At 40.3% G+C, this 19,166-nt stretch overlaps 1 protein-coding gene across 2 annotated transcripts in view; it reads left to right on the forward strand.

Moving 5' to 3' along the window:
• Nucleotides 1-19,166, forward strand: part of TSPAN4 (tetraspanin 4) — a 355,775-nt gene that overhangs the window by 75,604 nt on the left and 261,005 nt on the right. For both annotated transcript variants that reach the window (XM_018082063.2, XM_018082064.2), the window contains exon 2: nucleotides 2,635-2,716. The gene's annotated coding sequence lies outside the window, so the exon portion shown is untranslated. The remainder of the gene's footprint in view (nucleotides 1-2,634; nucleotides 2,717-19,166) is intronic.

Below are 19,166 nucleotides of genomic sequence, written 5' to 3' on the forward strand. Positions count from 1 at the left end.
TCCATCCATGCCTGATTTCTATTAAGTTCTCTCTTAAAAGCTACTAGGAAATGGAGTTTGGATGCAATTTTCCAGTTGTGAATAATCTTCCTGTTTCTGTAGTATGGATGCAATTTGGATTGAAGAGATTCTGAAGGAAAGCAACACCTTGCATGGCACTTTAAGCTCCATGCCTGATGCAGTAATGCTATTCTAAGTAGCAGAAATGTTCAAAATTGAGTAAGGACATGTCAATGCAATCAGTAGTTCATAGTCTCCTTTCCCATATAAGATTACTTCTTACTTGAAAGGTCTTCTAATGCTGTACTTGAATTGTTTAATTTATGCAATAGATTTTTTTTTTCCTTCTTGGTACTTCTCTTGAACTGAGAGCGTGCTTAAATGAAAAGCAATGGCCTTACTTCTTCTATCTGTCTAATCTAATTAATCTATTTCATTTATTCAGTAATTAGACCATGCAGATTTTTTTTACTCATGAAGTAGAAGACGGGAGTGCTGAACATCTGTGTTTGTTCCTGTGGAGTCTGTCTGGTTCAATAAAAGACATCCTCCAGTGTCATCCTCTTCACTTGAAACAGGTGTTTGAAGTTCACCCTTTTGGATGGCTTTGAACCGAAGGCAAGGAAAGCCTACTGCGAAAATAAGCATCAAAGGCCTCGTAGGTCTTTTGAAAGAGTTAAATCGCTCTCTGATCTCACTGGTTTCAGTCAGGCTGTTAGGTCTTTAAGCATCTTGTCTTTGAGGATTAGTCTGAACTCTTAATTGTCCATTCGTGATGGTTTCTGTCACTCCAAGTGTACTAATCCTGCCTTAATAACTATGTCAGTCATTGCACTGGCATAAAAACTCCTGCTTTTTTGCTTTATAACATTCTTCACTCAAAAGCTTTCACTTCAGAGCCTTTCAGCCAGTTCATAATCGGGGCGATGGGGGGCGAGAAGCAGGAGTAGAGCCATAGCACTTGATAAGTTCTCTGGGCTCCTTCTTAAGTTCTCTGGGCTCCTGGAGCAAGGGAAGTGTCACCAAGCCACGTTTTTACTAAAACAGCTGTTAGCAAGCTGTTAGTGTTGATTCCCAGGTGCTTTGCATTAGAACGGGATCTAACATCTGCACTTGCCAAGAGTCCTGTGGGCTTTGAGAAAACTTTATGTGTAGTTTAGAAGCAGTGTGCATTTGTATGTGAATCTTATCATGAGGGAGTGGAGTGCCACAAAGATGAGCATCTCTTTTGTGAAGAAGGGCTGAGAGGAGAGAGCTGGGACTGTTTAACTTGGAGGGGAGAAGGCTCAGGGGGGATCTTATCAGTATATATACATAGCTGAAGGAAGAGTGCAAAGAAGTTTGGAGTCAGGCTGTTACCAGTGACGCCCAGTGAGAGGACAGAGGCACAAACTGAAACAGAGGAAGTTCTGTCTGAACATCAGGAAAAAGTTTTGCTGTGAGGGTGACTGAGTGCTGGCACAGGTTGTCCAGAGAGGTTGTGCAGTCTCCATCCTTGGAGATCTTTAAAAGCTGTCTGACACGGTCCTAGACAACGGGCTCTAAGTGCCCATGCTTGAACGGGGTGGTTGGATCAGGTATCCTTCAGGGATGCCTTCCAGTCTCATCCAGTCTGAGATTCTGTGAAGCTAAATTTTAATGCAGAGCATCATGTAGGTAATGACCTGACCTGGAACAGAGGTTTAATTTTCCAGCCATCTTGTCTCCTCCAGCTCTATGTGCAGTCATCTCATTCTTTTGTACAGTGTGGTCCCACTAATGATACCTTTTGCTGTTATATTGATTTTTTTTTTCAATTATTTTTAGTTCATTAAAACTCCTTCAATTTCTGTATGCATGAGATTTTGGGGAGAGCTCAGCTTTCTTTTAAACATATAAATAAAAATTAGTTTTTGTGGTTATACAAAAACAGATCAAAAGTACAACTTTCTAAAAAGCCAAAATACTATGTAATAAATAGATTCTAATGCTCTCTGTCTTATAAAAAAATTTTGATTTTTAGGAAGCTGATTTTTAATTTTTCTTTTTGGTTTCTTGTATTTTCTGGTTTTAACCAACTTCTCTTCCCCTTTTCCCCCCTGTTTGGATTTATATATTATATATTCTGGATGTGTAGGATTTATGTATGTGTCTTTTTTGAATCTTAAGTCCTTGAAGTGCTCATATCTGATCCAGTGTTTAATGGGATTCAGATTATGCAAAGATGCTGATAATGCTACCATGTTCTAATGAAGTGCTCGAACATGGGCTTAAGTGGAAACATGCTGTGTGGGATGTTCAGAAGTGCCCAGGAGAAAGGAGTTTAAAATCCCACTGATGATCCCACTAGCCTGAGAACATGATGTCTCCCCCTTGCTCTGCTCCTGCTGCTGTTGGTGGGTTTTGTCATTCTGATGACTTCATGAGCCAAGCTATGGGTTTCATGCACCATCCCTTTATAGTCACACTGATAAACTCTTATACCTTGCCAGGTTTTTCTCTATTAGGTTTCAGTCCAGTGATTTTAGAGTAGTTAAGTAGGGGGTGGTGGTGGTGTCTCTTTTGTCCTTACTAAAGGCACAGTTAGAGAGAGCTGTTTTCCTTATATTTTGTAAAAGACACATAGCTACTGACACACGGGCTCTTGTTTTGCAGGTCGCCAGTTTACGGGTTGTGGAAAGGCCACCTTGTCAGCTGGGATCACATCAGGTGTTCTGAACTCCCATTCCTGCATCAGGTACGTGAATAGCTGTGATCAGTTTATTGATCTAAAATAACGTTCCAAGTGGGTAATTGCATTTCAACTTTAGGCCTCAGTGAATGGCGTTTTAAAGAGTAGAAATGACAATCTGCAGAAGCTATTACAATTAATATAATGGGTTAGGCTGGTAACAGAAATGTTGTTTACTGCTGCTGTGGATTGTGTTTCCTTGTTTCCCTCCAAGTGAGGTGGCCTGGAAAACATTGTGCTGAGCCCTTTGGGTGAGGGGACTGAAATGGGAATTGAATTATTATCCCAAGATCCTCCTTTTTGTGTTAGTGTTACTGGCAAACTAAGTTTATGTGAATACCGAGCACAACTGTATTCTTTCCAAGTCAGATCAGTTTTTTTCTATTTATGATGAAGGCTGCTATATTATGAGATTTCACTGTTTAAGAAAAAATAATTAAATAAGATCCTGTCTACCGAAGTCATGCACGAAATATGTCCATCTTCATTCTTTCCCCCAAACTTACATCTTTTTTGCACAGCCTGTGTATTTTGAATAGGAGAAAAAACCAGCCCAGTCCTTCCAGTCATGCTGCAGAAACAGTGAAGGTGTTGAAGAACATACTGTGGGAAGGGAAGGACAGATAAACAGGTTAAAATAGAGATGCTGCAGCACCTGGCACAGTTGCTGTACCTATACAGTTGATCACCCAACAACAAATGACTGAGATGCTGAGATATATTTGGGATAATCTCACAGAGTACAGCCCCTGAAGTGGGCAGAAAGGAAGAAGATGATGCACAGGAATTTATGTTCAGTCCTTTCTAGAGCCTTGTAGGGAAAAATATTTTTGAATCTTCTGGAAGATTAGAACTACAAATAAAACACTGCAATAACTTCCGAGTTGGTGTATCTGAAGCGGTGAAGCTTTCAGGTACTTCCTATTTTAGTTTCCTTGAAACAGTTACAACTGACATAATGACCAGTCCCAACCTCCACCTGAAAGTCAGATTTTGCCAGAAATCTGGAAAGAAAAATAATTTCTAGTTTGCAGTTAGAAAGAAAACACAGGTGAAAGTAAATAGCGAGTACTTACTGCTGGCAAGTTGCTGGAGACACTCAGAAAAGCAGTCACCATTGCATGGTGTCCCTTTTCACTGGGAATTGCAGGGGATTATTGAAGTCTGTGTAGGTCTGTGGACTTTTGCAGCACATCCAAACTGAGGATTTGCCCAAGGTCCATGGTGTGAAGTGCAATGGACGTTGGGTATCTGATGTTAATGTGTATCGACTTGGTTAATCTCGCACTCTAAAAAAGTGGTGTCTATCAGGAATTTTTATGTTCCTTGATTTTCAGTTACCCTTCTCCTCCTGCTCCTAGGTCTTGGGTTGTTTTGGTTTTGGGGGTTTTTTTCTTTGTTTGTTATTGGTTTTGGCTTTAGTTTGGTTGTTGGCTTTGGTTTTTCTTTTTTTTGGTGGGAAAATGTATTTTCTTTGCTTTAATGTGTATTATGTGACTTCCATTTTAGTTACAACTGGAATTAAGATCTGTTCTATATAGTTAACATTACTCTGTGTCAATCAAATTGAATCAACCGAAGCTCCATGGTTTATGCTAGAAAAGAACTCTTTTTGTTTCTTTTTTACCCTTTTTGTTGTCTGTGAAAGCTAAAATATCTGTCCTTTAGAAGGGCTATTCTGTCCATGTAGGTTTTGCAGTTAAATGGAACAGGAAACGTAGTTATTGGTAGCATGACCATAATTTACCAACTAATAGAATCTTTAATTGGACTAGGGTTTTTTTTTATTTACTGAAATACTGTGTCAAAACTTAAACAACTTTGCTTTCAGTTCTCAAACTGAATCACAGGTTTAGGCCAAGGAGATTCATCAAACACAGAATTTCAGTGGGTGGACTGACCCAATTTTCTGCATTGTTAGTGATGATTTTGTTGGTTTTGTGTGACTATATATTTAATTCAACAGAGCTTCCAATAGGCAAGGTTCAAAGAAGAGTTGGAGGCCTCTTCGTTTTCTTTGTTACTGTAAATATTCACACAGCATGACTGTATAATTTGAAGGATACAGCTCTTAGGGCCGTGTTTACTCCCTTATCCTTACAGCATTGTGCACAGCACTTCTGTATGAAGTGTGCAGGAAAAAAAAACAAACAAAATCTGTTTCTCTGCAGAAATTTTTAATATTGAGTCTTTAAGGTGGTCTTTATAGACTAAAGGCAAATTCTTTTTTTCTGTGGTATAAGGATTTCTAGAGAAACATGGTGAATGAGTGCTGGGGGCATCTGTTTGGGTTGACATGGAATATGTTTGATTATGCATGTAGTAATTGTTTGTACTTAATACAAAAGAAGTGTAGGTTTCCCAAGTAGTATTTCACTGTTGAAATCAGGCAGTATGAATTATCATCTCAAGTGCAGCATCTCTGGGAGGTGAGATTTAACCAAAATCATCTACATAACCAAAATCATCTACAGATGTGCAGATGAACTGCTGGAAAAATGGCATACTGTTGTCTTCTTTCACTAACAGAAAGAGGGAAGGGTCTGCCTGTGTCAGTGCAGTGCTTACACACAGACAGGGAGTCTGTCTAGACGAGAAGCTGTCAGGTTGTAGACGCTGAGGGATTTAAAAGGATCTTTGTGCCATGAAAAGAGTTTCTGCCCGCATGCCTGATGTTAGGAGTGGAGTTGTTGTGGAGGGGAATAATGCTTTGCTTTTCCCACCAGTGTTTGTTTTTCTTTAGCTCTTCCTGCTTCTGGCTTCACTACTGACAGGGAGACTGGTTTGCCATGCTAAACACCTTGGGGCTGACAGGGTAGAGAAAACCTAGAGGCTTCTTTGGCAGCTATAATCAATAAGAAGTGAAAAATCTCACTTTGAGAAGGCCTTTTCCAGCTGTAAATGGCAACAAAGGTCACGAAGGTGAAACCCTGATTTTTAGATCAAACTGTCAAAGCAGAGGACCGGGAATCTGAGCCTGGGGAAAGATTTGCAGACCAAGAGTTTCTCTCTACTTGTCTGTGTGCACCTCAACCAAGGGGAGAACTGCATTGTGCCAGACAGTCCTCTAAAATGCCTTCCTCAGCCCATAAACTGGGGCTTTGCTTAGTACATCCCTCAGGATTTAGAATTGTGAAATTGTTAAGGTTGGAGAAGACCTCTACGATCATCGAGTCCAACCATTAATCTGGCACCACCATGTTCACTGCTAAACCTTGTCACTTGGGGTGCCACATCCACACATTTTTTGAGACTTCCAGGGATGGTGATTTCACCACTTTCTTGGGCAGCCTGTTCCAATGCCTGACCTCCCTGTAAGTGGAGAAATTTTTCCTAATATCCAATCTAAACATCCCCTGCTGCAACTTGATGCCATTTCCTCTCATCCTATCACTTGTTACCTACCATTCACCACCAGTCTCTGGGCCCAGCCATCCATCCAGGTTTTTAACCAGTGAACAGTGCACACATCCAAGCCACGAGCAGCCAGTTTCTCCAGGAGAATGCTGTGGGAAATGGTGTCAAAAGCTTTAATGAAGTCTAGGTAGACAGCATCCACAGCCTTCCCTCGTGCACTAAGTGGGTCACTTTGTCATAGAAGGAGATCAGGTTGGTCAAGCAGCACGTGCCTTTCCTAAAACCACACTGGCTGGGCCTGATCCCCTGTATGTACTGTGTAATTGCAGTCAAGATGATCTGTTCTATAATATTCCCTGCCACCAAGGTCACGCTGATAGACCTGTAGTTCCTCAGATCCTCCTTCTGACCCTTCCTGTAGGATGGACATTACATTGGCTAACCTCCAGTCAAGTGGGATCTCCCTAGTTAGCCAGGACTGCTGACAAATGATTGAAAGTGGCTTGGTGAGCACTTCTAAAAGCTCCCTCAGTATCCCATCGGGGTCCCTATACTTGTGTATGTCTAAGTCATGTAGCAGGTTGCTGACCATTTCCTCCTGGGTTATGGGGGCTCCAGTCTGCTCCTCATCTCTGTCTTCCAGCTCAGAGGGCTCAGTACCCTGAGGGTAACTGGTACTATTAAAGACTTGCTGCAAGAAGTTTCATTATCAAACTTCAAGCTTCTCCAAAGTTCCTACTTGCCTTATGAGAGACAGTGAATTTCTCCAACTCTTGTGAGAGTCACTGGAAGGTGAGGAAACTTTATTAATAAAATCTAGGCAGAAGGAGGGATCAGAATTAACTTTTTAACCTATCAGGTCTACTTTATTTTTAAAAGTAAGTAAATAATTTCTTCGGAAGAAAAAAAGTTTTTTCTTTCCAAATAGATTTAATTGCCAGCAAGTCACGTTGAAAATGGGAATAACAACTTTTAATTATGAATGGGGATAGACAGAAATCCCAGAGCACCTGGTTAATCAAAAAATAGAGGCTTAGGAGTGCAGTATTTTTCCTGCTGTATTATAGTGATAATGGCAAGTCATTCAGAAAGCACAATAGGAAAAGTTAAGTCTAGCTGATATATTCTTGTTTTGTGATGTTGAGTAATTGGTAATATGGGGTCTTGCTGTCTTTGTTTTGCAGGAAGCAGTGCAAGCAAATAAATAGGTCTGTATCCTGTTGCTGTCTTACTCACAACTTAGCTGCTTATTGTGTTGATGGGGAGTTTTTATTCCCTTTATGTTTTGGGTTCAGCTAGGAAATTTAGTGGTAATAAAACCACAGAACTCTTGCCGCAAGCTTTGCACTGATACATCTCAGTGTTTCATGAAGTGTGATTAACCTCACATTGCAGATATGTGACAGAGAAAGAGGTTTGCCCCCATTGTCACTTGGCTGGTAGGAGAACTGAACTGAGTATCCCTGGCCTTGAGTCTCAGCTCCCTCTGTCTGACCATGCTCTGCTTTGGTTTGCTCATAGAACTGTCAGTGGTATAATTCCTCCTAAGGATGTGGGGAAGGTTTTAGATATTAACCAGATATCTTTCTGTCAGCACAAAATTAATTTTAAAGGAGAGATACAAAAATAGCACATCCTTTTATATTAGGTATCATATGTCCTCTGGAAGCATCTTTGCCAAATGCTATTAATGGCTACTCAAGAGATTCATTCTATTATCTTGACTAGCTTATTTATAAAGTAGTTTGACATTTTATTTGTCTGACTTATCTGTTGTTGTAGGGAGATCTTGTTTTATTACCCTTGAGAAGGCTAAAATGTTAAGCAGGAAATACAGAAGCTCCTTTCGTTACTTTTTTACTATGAAATATGAACTCAGAGTGGAGTGTCAGCTTTGCAGTAAAGGAGAATTCTGGGCTTATGGTTGGGAAAAATGGTGCTCAGGAGATTTAGATTTGATTACAAACAAAATCCCACACCCTCTAGGGTAAGTTGCTTATTCCTCAATCATACAAAGCAGTTTTGAGCCCTGCACACCATACATGTCAAATGGGAAATTGTGCTGGAGCTTTGTCTTCCTTTGGCACTGCCGAGGTCCCAGTAACTGCAGTCAGAGTGAACAAGCACTGCAGGGAGGGAGTGTGCTGGAGTGGAGTTGGGTTCTTGCTCCCAGAGCAGACTTTGCTGTGACCAGTAGGGCAGATGTAGTTTAAAATACTGATGTCACTGGTGAATGTGTACTGTCAGTAGTGTGAACTATAATGGGAACTACAGTATGTTAACAAATTAAGTCCTTTTACTTAGGGGAATAAGAACCATTTTATATGGTCGTCATTTAGACTGAACTTATTTCTTCCTCAGCCAGTTCAGACATGCTTGACATCAGCTGAAAGCTCTTAAATTTAATGGCTTTGAGTGTTTTTGTATTGATATTCTGGTGTACAGTCCTCCCTGCTTCATGATTTCCTGATTCCACCTTCCTCCATGCACACACACTCTCCATTTGGGAACACAGGATAAATATTTGATGTGATTATGATCTTTGGGAGGCACTATCAGTAGGAGGGATTTATTGAGGGGCCAAGAGAAAGCTCAGAGTCAGGTAAGAAGCAGAGAAAACCAGTTGCAGTTTTCTATGTGTAAGCACCCTATTTTACATTTTGAGTCAAAGAAGATAAAAAGCATCTGATTAATAGAAGCCTGGATGAAGACATGTCTTGCTACATTTTTTTTAGGAGTCTGGTAGATCCTCGTCTTGACACCGAAAAAATCTGTCCTTTCATGAAGGAGCTTTCCTCATATTAGAGAAAAATGTAAGGTAAATGAAACAAGTAAGTAGAGCAGGCATATATTATTAAGCAAGTTTTGTGAGAGTAAATGAATATCCGCATTTTTCAAAAGGATTTTAAAACTCAGGCCTGCAGAAATAAACTTCTTTATCTTAATAATATACAACATCTAAGAAAGCTTTTACTTTTTGAAAAATAAAATACAGAAAACTTTAGACCTTTCTGAAGCAAAGATAATTGCACTCTTGCTTTTTTTAATTACATTATCTTAAGTAGGTCGCTCACATGCTTAAACTGTGGAAAATTTAGGGAAGCTTAGGAACCTGGCATAAGCACGGAACCAAGGGACCTTTATTCCAGTCTCCTTTTGCACTGCCTGTATTGCTCCAGCATTTCAGCATGGACTGCCTGCAGTCAGAGAGAACGTTTACTTGTATTTGTTTTTTAATCCAGACTGGTGTTAGCACTTCTTTTCTGGGTCAACTGATTTCATTACAGACATGTTCATTGCAGTCAAGCTGTCTTGTAGCAGCAGTGATAAAAAGATAAAATCAGGCTTCTGAAAGCAATGGTTACAAGATTGGCTCTGAGTGGATAAAGAGACTGAAAATAGGAACAACTTCATGTGGTCAGAGATGGTACTGATTATTAACTTTCTGATTTAGGGTGTATTTTATGGCTCTAGAAGAATGAGGCAAAAATTACCAACTCAGTTCCTGATTTCTTAAATGTGTGGCTCTGTTTTCTGAGCTTAGGATGCTGCATGTCCATTTGGTACTGAAAAAGTCTGACCTTTGATGTCATCTCAAGAGCAGCAGAGCTCTAAGCACATTTACAACAGCTCTTCCCCTCTTCAGCTGCTTAAGAGGTACGCCAGAGCTCCTCTGAAAACTTGAGTAAAGGGCTCTTTTGGAAATATTTAACTGCAAAGATACAATGTAGAGAGTAGTAGAAGAAGGACTTAGGGCATTGCTCTTCGTTTTAATGTAGATACAAGCTGGTCTTTAAACTCCTTGGGGACCCCCGAGAAAAAAGGTTATAAAGGTGACGCCATTGGGTATAATACATTTGGAAAATGCCAGCATTTCAGACATGGCATGTGTTACCAAAGACAGTTTAGTGGGATTGCAGTACACAGAACATTTGTTTCAGAAAAAAAATCTCTATCCTTTGCTTTTTACACATCTTCTGCAGCTTCTACAGTGAATTGTGCAGCCTGATCAGTGTTATCGTTGTTATTTTTTTTCTGCTTAACTCTTTACATATGGACATGCAAAGGGCCTGAGAGAGGCTGCTGTGGACTGTCATGTGTTTGCTGGCTGGAGCTCTGCCAATATAACTTGATGAGATTGTAATGGTGGGGAGTCTTTCCTGGAGTTCAGGAAACAGGAAAAAAAAAACTGTGCTATGAACAGAGAAGTTTGCATAAAGCACACTCTGGTGGAAACAAGTCATGCCAGGTGGTTAGCAGTGTAACTAATTTTTTCTTTTTTCACTATGAAACCCATCTTCCTTAAAACAAAATGGCAGTTATTGGCAGTTTGAACTTCTCAGTGGTGTTCGGAGTTAAAGGGTTTTATAAGCATGAGATAAGATGTTTTCCTTCTGTTACAATAGCAGGTAAGGTTTTTCCCTCTCAGTTTGATCAGAACTTCACCAGGCACAGAGAAGAGGAAGCAAGGTAGTAAAGAGGCAGAACCTCTGTTTTTACTTCTTGGCTGTTGGGTGTAGTCTTACGGTGAGGGGTAGGAACCGCACTAATGTCCTGATCCACAGTCCTTTCAATTCAAAGACTCTCATCTATTTAAAAAAAGCGTAAACAGGCTTCAAACCTGTCTCCTTCTATCAGGCTCATAGTGTTGTTGGCTGTTCAACTTGGAAAAAAGACATAAAAATAATATTATCCTGGAGCATACCCCTTCAGTGATACATACCCTGTCTTCTACTTGTTTGGTGTTCAGTAGCACTGTGTCACAGCATTGTTCATTAGCTCCTTGCCTGGTGTAAAGAGAGATCTCCCTCTGGTTTCAACCCACAAATTGTCATGGCTGATTACTAGAGGGGGAAATGCTGTATTCTCTTTATAGCCCTATTCTTACACCTGTCCCTCCTTCTCCTCAATGCAGTGGATACTTTTCATTCTCTAGTTTCTTCTGTAAGATCATAGGTTGTAGTGGAAGTGACCTCAGTAGGCGGTAAAGACTTGAAATGAAGTTGAAACAAAATGAACAAAGCTAAAGGGAAAGTGAATTTGATTGGAAAGTTTTCACTGTGTGATCAGCCAAATCCTGAGATCTGTCTATTCCTGGACTTTTCCTAGGATACGCTATTTTAAATTAATTATATAGGTATAATCCCCTATGCAGATGTTTGTTCTAGAGTAAGAATGTCTACGTAGAAATTGAACTCCTGAAACTACTTGAAAGTATTTATTCTGCAGTAGCTACTCTGATTGATTTCTAAGCAATTTCTAAGGACCTACAGTGATTACAGCTGATGCAACTTTTGTACCTCACTGCTTGCTTAAAGAAGCTCAGAGACTGTCCCCAGTAATGAGTCAGGTTCCGAATTGTGCCCTTTCATTTTATTTAAACTAGCAGAAGAGAACAATCTTCTCGATGTTTCATCTAAAAAAGTGTATCACAGATTGAAACATTGCACTGTGTATCTGTGTGCTGACTCCACAAACCTCCCACCCTTTGCCACCATCTCTTTCATAACAGTAGAGTTTAAATGTGGAAACATCTCTTAAGTCAGACAAGGATATTTGGCTCAGAAAATGAGAGGAGGTCGTCAGTGCATCACATGAAGCGATACGTGAGGGGATGAGATGTGTCTAATGGAAAAGACTGGAAAAAAGCAAGGGAAGAGTACTGAGGGACAGAAAACCAGAAGTAAAAGGAGTGGAAACAGAGGAAAAAATGCAGGGAGAGGCTGTAAGGTCCTGATGAAATTAAAATAAGTGGCTGTTAATACACAGGAATTGCTCCATGACTTTGGATAGGTCGGAGCTCCCTGGTCCACTGGCTTCCCTGCCATGCAGTCCCTGTTCACTTCAGCTGAGAACTTGGCCTTCGTCACTCAGAGGTTGCCATCTGTCATAGTCACCCACTGTCCTGTGAATTATTTGTGCTTGTCTAAAGGCACAAACTGCAGAATGCATGAGCTTGCTCCAAGATTGATGCTGTAGCTCAGCTGGAGGCCACATGGTAGAACCTCAGCCCGAGAAAAGCCCGAAAGCAGCTCCCACAGTTCTCCCCAAGGTTCCCAAAAAGAAAGGATGCAGGCCTCAACTGTGCTGCAACCAAGACTGTGTGCACAATAGCACTATTTAAAACTGAAAAAAAAAAAATGCTGTTCACCTCAGGTAACACAGTTTTATTATTGTTTGGATGAAGCTTCACAGAAATTTGGTGTGATAGGTCAGCTATTTCCAACAGAAATGGGTGAAGATACCAAAAGCAAGTATCTGCTGAATAATTGAGAGCTAGGGATAACCTTCAGCTTACTCAAGCACATGGCTCCTGCCCCTTCCCTTGGGCAGTGTGCACAGTTTCTTCTTCATCGAAAAAAAGTCTTTCCTCTGCATGGAGCTCATGAAGAGCCTCACGTTCTTTGGTGTTGGACCCCCAGTTTGTTACGTTCCTGATGTTCTGTTTGCTTTCAGTTTGTTGCCTGCAGTTCTGGTGAATCCGCATCTTTTACTTGGCCAAGAACTGACCTGGCTTGGCTGTGCCCAAAGGTCTGTGTCCAGTTCTCAGAGGAGTTGCTTTGACACCAGGTGAAAACTGGAGAACTTAGTCACTCATTGGAGGTCTTGACTTCAGGTCAGCTCTGAGAGCTTGGTATTGCTCCCTTTTCTGGGGTCAACAGAAATTAATTAATCCTTGTTTGGACCTCGTTGCTTCAAAAGGTCTCCCTGTTCCAGGACTGTTTGGCTGGATAGGAAATGGTTAAAAGTATCTGCCTGCAAACATGTGAGTTTGCCCTCACCTTTCATTTATGCTAAGGGGAAAATATGATACATACATTAGACTATAGCACTGACCAAAAAAACTCCAACACTTTGCACCCAGTGAGCAGCTGATGAATGTAATGGTCTGTTTAGATGTCTCTGTCTCCCTGCAGTCACTGTTTAGAAACAAATGACAGAAACATAAACACATTCCTGATATCAAGAAGTAGTTACAGTTCATGAACAAGAGAGAGTCAGATTCAAAACTGGTGAAAGTTACTGTAGCTTCATTAAAGTTTCATTTATTTATGTTTACATTATTTTAGCAGTGGGATTTCACAGCTCTTGTTTAGAGCATGGCATTGAGAGTAACTGAATCAGCTTAAGTAAGGTGGCAGTGGACTCTGCTGTCAGTAGATCAGAGCTGGGAGGGAGAGTTAACCCTCTTAAATCAGATGTGCTGTCAGTAAAAGTAATTATATGGAACTACAGCCTTAATAGAGTGCTGCAATTTTATACCAGCTCCTGATATGACTGGTAGCTAAACTTTAATTTACCCACCACCCCCTGCTCTTCATGCTGACTGCCATAATTATGAAAGCTGCTCTCATCTGAAAATGGTCTTAAGAGTTACCAGTATGACGGACACTGAAGGTAGGCTAAGAGCGAGTCATATACTCCATATCATGAGTTCATAAACTAGTGATCTTGTGCCAGTGGCATGATAAAACAAAGTTAACATTCTGGAAGTCCTTTTCATAGTCCGAGTATATACTGAACTCCTATTAATTTAAGCCTAACTTTTCTAAAAGTGCACTGATTCTGTTTGTAATGGGTTTGGAAGATGCAAGGGCTGTTTATGGGTTCAGTCTCAACATGTCTTTCTGTTATTACAGAGCTGTTTCAAATTTAGTTTAAAGCTAAATCTATGCAATTCCTTCATATCAGCTGAATAATGCTTCTAGTGTCTTGAGCTATAGATTTTTTTTTAGTTAATTTTGCCAAATTTTATCTGTTGCTTATATATTACTTTATAGTTTCATAGAAACTTTCCAAAGGACTGGAGAGAGCGTCACATAACAGTATTTTTAAAAATTTTGATAGTGTACAAGTGAAAGATACTTGGGTAATCCTGGTTTTTGAAGTTTAGTCAGGCCTCAGTTGGAATTTCTGGACATGTCTGTGGCACAGATTTAGATATTTTTTGCCATTTTGAATTTTTTTCTTTTGACTTCAAGAGGTACTAAATCTAATAAGGGCAGACATGTCACTATAAAATTGAAGCAGAGACAGGAAATAGGCATTTGTCATATGGATGAATTTCAACAAGCTTGATTTCATATTGCTTTTTGATAAGCAGTCTGATGTGATAAATGACAGCAAACGAAATTCTGCTTAGCAGTCACTGACCTCTTTTTTTGGTAGTATTTCTGCAGAAGTTGCAATATTCAAACCTAAATATAGAAAATAGGCTGCAAGCATGTTATGAAGCTTTCCACCTGTATAGAGAGTGTTGCAAAATGCTTTGAGTAACAAGGCCTTGTTAAGTATGAGTAATTTTGCTGTTGTCTAGTTCTGTTACAGATGTGAAGGGACAGAAAAATACAGATTGTTATGACAGATGTTAGCCACGTCCCTTGGTGTACATCTGGAAAGCCCTTGGACTTAAATTGAAATGTTCTCACAGACACAGATGTATGTTGGTTGGTCACTGCTTCTCCCCCCTCTCTTGGCAAACACATAACTAATAATGTTTATCGCCTGATCACAGTGGGCAAACTATAATCTTAGAAGTATTTATTGCTAAGATCAACATGAAGTGTTAAAGTGTCAGCAAAGCTGAAGGGGGGGAAAAAGGCTGGCCAGATTCTTTACCAGGGAGTCTTGGCTTTTGGCTATCTTTATACCATGCCTTCATTCCATGACACAGAAAAGGTCATAGAAGGGAAGACTTTCACTGCTGGAAGTTTTTAGGCTTGGGAGAGCTCTCTTACGCTGTGTGTTAGAGGGGATACAGCGTGCATAGGAGTGTGTAGATTGTCTCATCTCACCTAGTGCGTGTGGACAAAGAAATCAGCAAAGGCAATGTGTAATCCATAGAGAGCAGCCCATGAAGCTGCCACTTCCTGCTGAACCACTCCTTTAAAATCTTTAGGGGCACATCTCTAGATGCACGTTAGCCAAAATACGTTTAGTAGTGTAAGGATACAGAAAAACATACCCATCAAGATCAGTCATTTTGAACAGAGAGAAGTCCAAGTATTCTGTCTCCTTTTCTATGTGAAGTCTGTGATAGAGCTAATTATGATGAAACCAATTTTTTAACCAATTCAATATCTCATCTGGAAAAAAGTCAAGATTCTTTACAACCTTATTTACAGTCAAGCAAACATTGTGAAAAAATTTGTATAAGACAGCATACTCTCTTTATAATATATTTGTATTTATGCATGTGTGTGTATATATGTATCTTTATCCCTAAAGAAAAACAGACTGTGAAAACACAGTGTTCGTTTCTTAGAAACCTTGAGTACAGTGGTCCCTATACCCCTATGGTTCCTGGATGTATTATTTCTTTTTTTTAATAGTCTTTTGTGCTGGTAAGAAAGAGGAGCAAAGGCCACCTTTGGGAGCAGCCATTTTCCTTTTAAAAACCTCTGTTCTTTGCTGCATGTCAGATGGTGTTATAGGATAGTTTCTAAACCAGATTAATTAAGTTCAAGGAAAGTTCTCAAGCTTCGCAGAAGCTGTCAATTTGCATTTTTATTTTTATTTGCTTTTTGACACAATCTAGTGTCAAAAAGAGTTCAAAATCCAATATGACAGCATGATGGGAAGGTGTTGTGCCTTCTTTCCAATTTAGAAGGATTGCTTTCCAAGTGAGATCTCCAGCATCTCCTAGTGCTGTGAGAAATGCAGGAAGTACAAAGATGCTTTGCAATAAATGTCTCCAGGAGGCCTGGTGAAGCCTGAATTTGAACATGGCTGAGCCAGTTGAGACCCTTCCCAGTACGAAATACCTCTCAAACTGGGACTACAAAAAGGAAGTATTCTGCTGTTTTCACTAATTTACTAACAAGAAAACTATATTTGCTAATTGTTAATGATGCTTTGCATTATGTTTCCTTGAAAATCCTGGACTCCTGTCCATATTAGCTTCCTCTTGGGAAAGCCCTGAATATGAAAGGAAATACAGTTCCAGATAGCACATTCTGGCTGATTAGTTCTTCCCCTTGGACACAGCTGCAGAGTTGATGTGTACTGTGTATAGTATTAATTCCTACCTGTTGCTTGGAGTGGGGTTTAGATTCCTCCCGGGGTGCATCTCCTGTTCATCCCCATCCACCTACAGTTGTTGGTGTGATGAGCCATTTGGGCATAGCTAGGCTCACTGGAGGAGTAAATAAAGCTTCCTACAGGTTTTGTCAGTCTCTCATGTACTGTCCTCAAGCTAACTGCTCAGTTAAGATCGTGTTGCTTGGTCTCTAGACAATTTTAAAATCCCTGTGGCTTCAGATCTTGACTTCAGTGAAGCTGTGTATGCAATTTCTTAACCTTGAACTGTTGTTTAAACTTGTACTTCCCTAACAGAGTACAAAGCCAGGTACTTAGCTTTAGGAGCATGCTTGTAGGCTTGAATGCATATCAAATCAGATTGAATGCTCTGTCAGTTCTAGGAAGAATTGAAGGGCAGGTTTTTACTTACTTTTTTTCCCTCCCCCCAAATCAGTATCTTGAAAATACAGGACTTCTTACTAGAGTTAAGGAAAAGTCATACTTTTCTAGGAGTTTATGTTTCTGAGAGAATAATGGTGGGGGAGGCATTGAGGTGGGGTGTGGTTGCTTTTAATTTTGCTTTTTAACTTAACTTTCTCTGCAGGCTTTTGGCTACAGTAACAGAATCCATCAGGCATAACAAAATACTGGCAGATTCCAGCTCTTACATTTGCCCCATATCCCGTTGTACTCAGTATTCTGGATGGTGTAGAAGCTGCTGTAAATCCTTGGCTTGGCAACAGAAATGCCATGCAGTTAGCTCACTGAGTGGTCTTTGTTATGCTTCATCTACTTTTCTGATTTCATTTCAGATTTGGTAACACCTGGTCTGCAAGTAGTGATGACAGCCACAGGTGCTTATGGGCATATAGTCATAGATGTGTGTTTAAATGCATGTGTGTATGTATCCTAAATGCTTACACAATTCTATTGCAATATGAGTTGCCATCATCTGTGGGAGTGGGCTGCCAGTGTTTTCTTTCGTTGCATTGATTCTCAAGGTGCCCTAAATCAATGAATGAATGAAAATCCATTGACTTGGAAGGAACACATTCTAGAGATTGTTCAGAAGTGAACTGGTTGACTTGACAAGTTCAGTTTTGAGAGCAATCTTTTTTGGTACTGAAAGATAACAAGTGAGAAATCCTGCCCAGGAAACAAGAGAGACTCAATTTACCAATTGTCAGACACGTGACATTGACTTTGAACAAAGTGAACACCAGATTCTCTGAGGCTTGAGGCATCAGTGGAGCCCAAAAGTCAGATACATGTATTTGAATGATGCAGAGGAGCAACCTTTGTTTGGCAAGGTTGTTTTTATCTCCTGAAGTAAAATAATGGCATCCATAAAGGTGACTTTGCTACAAGGAGGACTTACAACCTAGATGTTGAAACAAATGTTGTGAAGATGTAGAGTAATGGCTTCTAACTGGTCACATTCCTCTTTCCATGGGAAAACTACATTCTGTATTTTGTAGCATGTTTCAGTTCAAATGCTGATACTTTTTGAGGGGATTTCCAGCTTAGTTTGTGAGAAAATAAAAAGTGATGAGTGTTGAGAAAGATATAATGCATTGAGATATACTATTCTCTCTTCTAGTCTTCAGGTAGTGCTTTTAGTATTAGAATTAAAAACCTGCAAGCTTGGAAAGGTTGATTAAGTTGCTGAACCAGGCAGAAATGGTGGTTGAAGCTTACAAACATGATATCAGGTGGTTTTTTTGTTTACTTGTTTTGCCTTTAAAGCCTCAGCAGTCCTGCTGCTGTGTTCGATCTGAGTCAAAAGCTTTTTGGTTAAGCTGACCCTTTTTATACTTCTCAGCTTGGAGCTGGGTCTGTGATGTTTCTGTCAGAAGATTTTGAAGAAACTGCCAGGCAGGTACTCTGCAGAGTTACAAGAGGTGATAGTGCACACTGCAGGTAAGAACAGCTGCAGAATGGCCCTTCTCTCTTCCTGCCTCCATCAAACCTGTTGCTCTCGCTTTGGCCCAATAAGATGCTGCTCCCAGCATGTGCCAGGCCTTGGTGTAAGCAGTATGGTAAGTCAAAACATGAGCTGTGGCTGAACAGTTGCAATCTGCCTCAAAAAGAAATCATGCAATTGTGCTAATTCTGCCTATCACATTCCTCGAAGACCAAATTTCTATGACAAAATGAGAGGTTTACCTACAAAAAGCCGTATTTGCCACTGCATAGTTACACTGAGGACAAGAAAGCACGTGCTCCCTAGGGATTTTGTCCCCAGTGATATCCCCACATGTACAACTATCTGAAAGGGGGTTGTAGTAAGGTGGGGATCAGCCTTTTCTCACAAGCAACTAGCAACAGGACAAGAGGAAATGGCCTAAAGCTGTGCCAGGGTAGGTTCAGGTGGGACATCAGGAAAAATTTCTTCACTGAAAGGATGGTCAGGCATTGGCATGGGCTGCCCAGGAAAGGAGTGAAATCACCATTCCTGGAAGTGTTCAAGAAATAATTGGACGTGGCACTTAGTGCTGTGGTTTAATTGACATAAAGTCATAGAATCATAGAATGTTAAGGGGGTTGGAATGGACCCTAAAGTCGCAACCCCGCCTGCGCTGGGGAAGGGCACCTCCCACTAGAGGTTGCTCTAGGCCTTATCCAACCTGGCTTTGAACACTGCCAGGGATGGGGCATGCACAGCTTCCCTGGGCAATCCATTCCAGTGTCTAACCACCCTCACAATAGAAAATTTCTTCTTAATATCTAACCTTAATTTACCCTCCTTCAATTTGTATCCAGTACTCCCTGTCCTATCACTACAGTTCCTGACAAAGAGTCCCCTCTGGGTGGTGTTTGGTCAAAAGTTGGACTCTGTGGTCTTGGAGGTCTTTTCCAATCTTAATGATTCTGTCATTCTATGATTTCAAATTCCAATAATGCTTTAAAAATGACATTTTACAAGATTATATTTTAATTTAAAAGTCAAAACAAATGTGACAAATCCATGGGGAAAAAAAGCAGTGTTCAGTGGAAGTTTAGATTATGTTTTGGTTTTAATACATTCCTCTGTTTTCAGCAGGAAAAAACCTCCTACTCACTATGGGGGAAGGTGTTT

The sequence above is a fragment of the Manacus vitellinus genome, unplaced genomic scaffold, assembly GCF_001715985.3.
Source record: "Manacus vitellinus isolate BGI_N305 unplaced genomic scaffold, ASM171598v3 scaffold_59_pilon, whole genome shotgun sequence".
Taxonomy (NCBI): domain Eukaryota; kingdom Metazoa; phylum Chordata; class Aves; order Passeriformes; family Pipridae; genus Manacus; species Manacus vitellinus.